The sequence below is a fragment of the Trachypithecus francoisi genome, unplaced genomic scaffold, assembly GCF_009764315.1.
Source record: "Trachypithecus francoisi isolate TF-2019V2 unplaced genomic scaffold, Tfra_2.0 Lachesis_group12, whole genome shotgun sequence".
Taxonomy (NCBI): Eukaryota; Metazoa; Chordata; class Mammalia; order Primates; family Cercopithecidae; genus Trachypithecus; species Trachypithecus francoisi.
Window position 1 is genome coordinate 16,514,724 of NW_022681457.1, and position 4,689 is coordinate 16,519,412.

Sequence of the window (4,689 nt, forward strand, 5' to 3'; positions counted from 1 at the left end):
TACCACGTGTCTGGGCTTCCTATATCTTGTTCAGTCTTTACTGAGTCAGAGGCTGTTTTGAGAGCTGGGCACACCCATTTTACAGCAGAATTTTTTACGGATAAGCGTGCTGCTGTCCTGGACCCTTTGTCCATCCTCGGCCATTGGGCCAGCTCCAGCCTCATCCTTGAATGGTGGGTGAACATCGCTGGGGTCCTTGCTAGATTATATTAGGGCTGCCACACACCTTAGTTGCTCTCTGTTTGGCACAATGATTTCTATATCATTAGTACCTCTTTGTCCACTTGCCTAATTATTTCCTTAGGACAAATTCCTAAGAAATCAAATAGGTCAGTATATAGCACATTTTCATAGTTTGCTTCTGACTAGAGATATTAAAGGTACAAAAACAGCCAGAATTAGATGCATAGCCACAAGGGAGTTTTGTTACTAAGACGTCATTTCGAATCAGGGAGAAAAAATGAGTTATGGAGTAAATGGTATTGGAACAATCGGCTAGCCATCTGGAGAAAAATAACCTCACTCCTTACACAAAAGTAAATCCCCGTGGAAGCCAAGATATTAAAAAAGTTTTAAAAAATGAGGACAATTTTTATATGATCTTGATAAGGGGGAGGCCTTTCTAAGCACAGTACAAAATCAAGAAGTCATTAAATAAAAGGCTGATAAGTTTGACTCCATGAAAATTAACATTTTTATGGAAAAATACAATAAAGTCAAAAATCAATCAAACTGGAAAATAGATCTGTAACATACATGACAGACAGCAGGCTAATTTTGGTATTATACATAAAAAGCTATTATGAATCAACAAACAAAAGACCCACAGCCAAAATGAAAAAATGAAGGGATAGTTCAAAGACAAACAAATGTAGATAATTTTTTAACTTAAGGAAAGGTCAAAATATTTGGCAACTCTGTATTGGCCTGGGTGTGACCGTGAGTGGTAGTTGCCAGTGGTATTCACAAATTACCCTTTCTCCTCCTTCTGGGCGCTTGGTATGATTGTAGGTTCCTACGTTTGACCTTAGGTGTGGTCATGTGTCTTGCTTAGGAGGAGGAGAGGTGAGCGGAAGTGGTGTGGGTCACTTTTGGGCGGAAGCTGCATGGAGTCACCTCTTTGCTTTCCGTCAGCCTCAGTGTTCAGTAATGTTCTGGATGATGGTTGCTTTATCAGTCTGGTTCTGGGGCAAGGGTAATAAAGTAGTGAAGCAAAGTCGTTGATGGACATGTGGTGTGAGAGAGAAATAAACCTTTGACATTTCAAGCCCCTGAGATTTGGGGCGTGCACATGCTGGAAGCAGAACCTAGCCCATTCTGACGGATTCCTCCCGCACTGCTTGTGGGAAGAAATCATCAATGTATAGCATTCTTGTGCCCTTTATCTCAAAATTCCACTTCCAGGAATTTATGAAACAGATACTCTCACATGTGCAAAGAGACACTCACATGTGAAATGGATACTGTCACATGTGCAAAGAGCTATGGATAAGGATAGACATAGCAACTTGGATTGTAATAGCAAAAGACACAACCGACCAACAGAAACACCAATCAACAGGAAATTGGCTAAAGACGGTGTGAAACATACATAGAATGAAATAATCTGCAACCAGAAAAATAAGGCAGTAGATATAGGTTCACCAGTGTAGTTTTTATTCCAAGATTAGGGCTAGGTTAAGGCGTTAGATTAAGTTGTCCCTCTCCACCCCACCAATATAAATAAAAAGTTAAAAGTAAATCATAAACTGCTTTCACAGTTTTAAAAAGTGGGTTGAAGAGCCCATCCAAATAGTTTTATAAAAGTAGACTATCTCCTAAAAGATACCCAATAAATAGGTATATCAGCTTCCTGGGGCTGTTATAACAAGGTACTACAAATTTGCTGGCTTCAAATAACAAAAATGTATTGTCTTGCAGTTATGGAAGCCAGAAGTCTGGAATGAAGGGCTTGCAGGGTTGTGCCCTTTCCGAAGGCTCTAGGGGAGGAAGATTCCTTACTTCCTCCAGCTCCTGGGGGCTCCTAGTATTCCTTGACGTATGTCGGCACAGCTGTAATGGGCGCCTCCATCGTTACATAGGTGTTTCTGTGTCTCAAGTATCTCTCCCCTTTCTCTTCTGATATCAGTCATTGAATTTAGGGCCCACCCTAAAACCAGGTCTCCTCATGAGATCCTTAGGTCAATTACATCTGCAAAGATCTCATTTCCAAATAAGGTCACATTCAAAAGTACCAGGGGCTAGTCTTGGACTGATCTTTTTGGGGGATACCATTCAGCCCACTACCATGGGTAACAGTGGTTTCCCCTGGGAAGGTGGGGGTTCAGGAGCAGGAAGAAGATGAATTTTTCACTGTATATTCTTTTTTTTTTTTTTGAGACGGAGTCTTGCTCTGTCACCCAGGCTGGAGCGCAGTGGCCAGATCTCAGCTCACTGCAAGCTCTGCCTCCCGGGTTTACGCCATTCTCCTGCCTCAGCCTCCCGAGTAGCTGGGACTACAGGCACCGCCGCCTCGCCCGGCTAGTTTTTTTTTTGTTTTTTGTTTGTTTGTTTGTTTTTTTTTTTGTATTTTTTAGTAGAGACGGGGTTTCACCGTGTTAGCCAGGATGGTCTCGATCTCCTGACCTCGTGATCCACCCGTCTTGGCCTCCCTAAGTGCTGGGATTACAGGCTTGAGCCACCGCTCCCGGCCTCACTGTATATTCTTTCAAGCTATTCACATTAAAAACAATTTTCATGTAAGTTTTAAAAAACTGAACATCCACACAAAAAGATGCCCCCTACCCTTGCAAAAAAGAGTATGTCTATTCAAAGTGTTGAAATGTACACTTACAGCAATGGCGGCTGCAGACTCTAAGTTTCGGAGGCTGGAGAAGGCAGCCAGGGAGCAGAACAGTGAGTTCTGTCTACTCATTCAGTCTCTGAGGGGAAGACAATGACTGGGAGAGCATTTTGAGGGAGAGTAAAAGTGGCATTTTTAGAGGGGGAAGCCTTTGAGGATGCTTGTGGGGTGAAGGGAAAGAATAACACAGGAAGAGGGATTTAGGGATAAGAAGAGGAGAGGAGATAGTGGAGGTAGGTGATCCCTGCGGAGGCCAGATTGGGGCAGGGGAGTGTCAGCTGAGTACAAGAGGATGGTCCCCTCTGCCCTGAAGGAGGAAGGCAGGAGAGGAAAAGGAAGGGTATTGACCCAGAAAGCACTTGTAGTGGAGGGGAGGCCCCAGAAGAGGTTTCTGACTTACCCTGATTGCTGGTACCTCTCAGGGTAGCCGGCTGGTTATTTGCTGGCCAGGGTGTGAGGGACCCATTTGAGAAGAGGGAGGAGGTGACACAACTCCTTCAGGCAACTTATGGGAGGGGTAATTGGTGAGGGATGAAAGCCCTGCCAAGTGGCAGGAGGCCCAGCTGGACTTGCCCCTCAAAGAGTGCAGTGGAGGATGTGGGATGAGAAGTGACTGCCCCTCTGGTTCCATCTGTTGCAGAGCCCAGGGTGCTTCCTTCCTCCCCAACCCCCCTCAGAACACACCCACTGCACGCTGGACAGCAGCCCCCTTCCTGGGCCTGGGGACATCCGTGTCCCTCTGTGCACAGGCTTCATCATCCTCTGGGTGCACGGTAACAACCCCTGGTAGGTGAGAGGCCAAGGTCCCAAAGAGGAGCAACAGGGAAAGTTAGCTCCCATCCATTCTTTCTCCGGGAAGAGGCCTTTGATGAGGAAGCTGCCAAAAGCACATTGCAAATACAATTCCTCCAGGCAACAGGAAGGAAAACCACCTCTGCCACCTCTGTCAGCAAACAATGAGCTCCTACTCTGTGCTGCGATGGTGGCTCAATGGGGATAGCTCTGACCTTACCTCATGGAGTCACTGTCAACCCACTGGTTGCACAGCCTTTGTGCACTGGCTCTCTGGAGTGAGGTCTTTGCAAACAAAGTGGAAAGTGCAGCAACTTTGGACTCCAGCACCTAGATTCCGAACAGGTCATTTCACTCAGAATATGCTGTGCATCTGCAATGAAGGATCATAAAGCCGCCTTTGTTTCTTCCCAGTATTGACAGCCCTTCCAGAAAGAGCAAGCCTCATGGCATGCCCCATGTACAATCTGAGGCCAGGAGCTCTCTTTCCCCTTTTCATCCTCCTGCCTAGCACACAATAGGTGTTTACTGGATGCTTGTCCAGTTGAGTTCTTGAACATGCTGTGTAAAAGGAATCTTTGCAAATTGAATCTTCTGGAACGCTGAGCTTGTGCCTACCATAGAATTCTGAATGTACCTATATGACATCTTTGCAAACTTAAAACCTGAATCTTTGCAGTATAAATCCCTTGAAATGCATGTAGGCTGGACATCAAAAGCAAGCAGTATCTTCAAGGAACAGCTAGTAGGTAAGGTCATTGTGCAGGGTGCATAAAGAGCAGAGGCCGGAGGGGGTCCAAGCTAAGTTTAGAAGGTTGCCAGGTTAAGGCCGGTGGAAAGAATTCGGTGGGCAGGGAGGAGTCCATAGTAGGATTGATTCAGAAGTCTCACTGGTCAGTAGGTGACAAGGTGGACCCAGGAAACACTGAAAAGGTGGGCCTGGCAGAACTCGGAGTCTGGCATCCCACGCAGGGTGAGAGGCGGGAGAGGAGGTGCCTCTAGAGCGCCGACCCACCTTCCAGACCAGTTAGAATTTGGGAGTTTTTTCTTCCCTC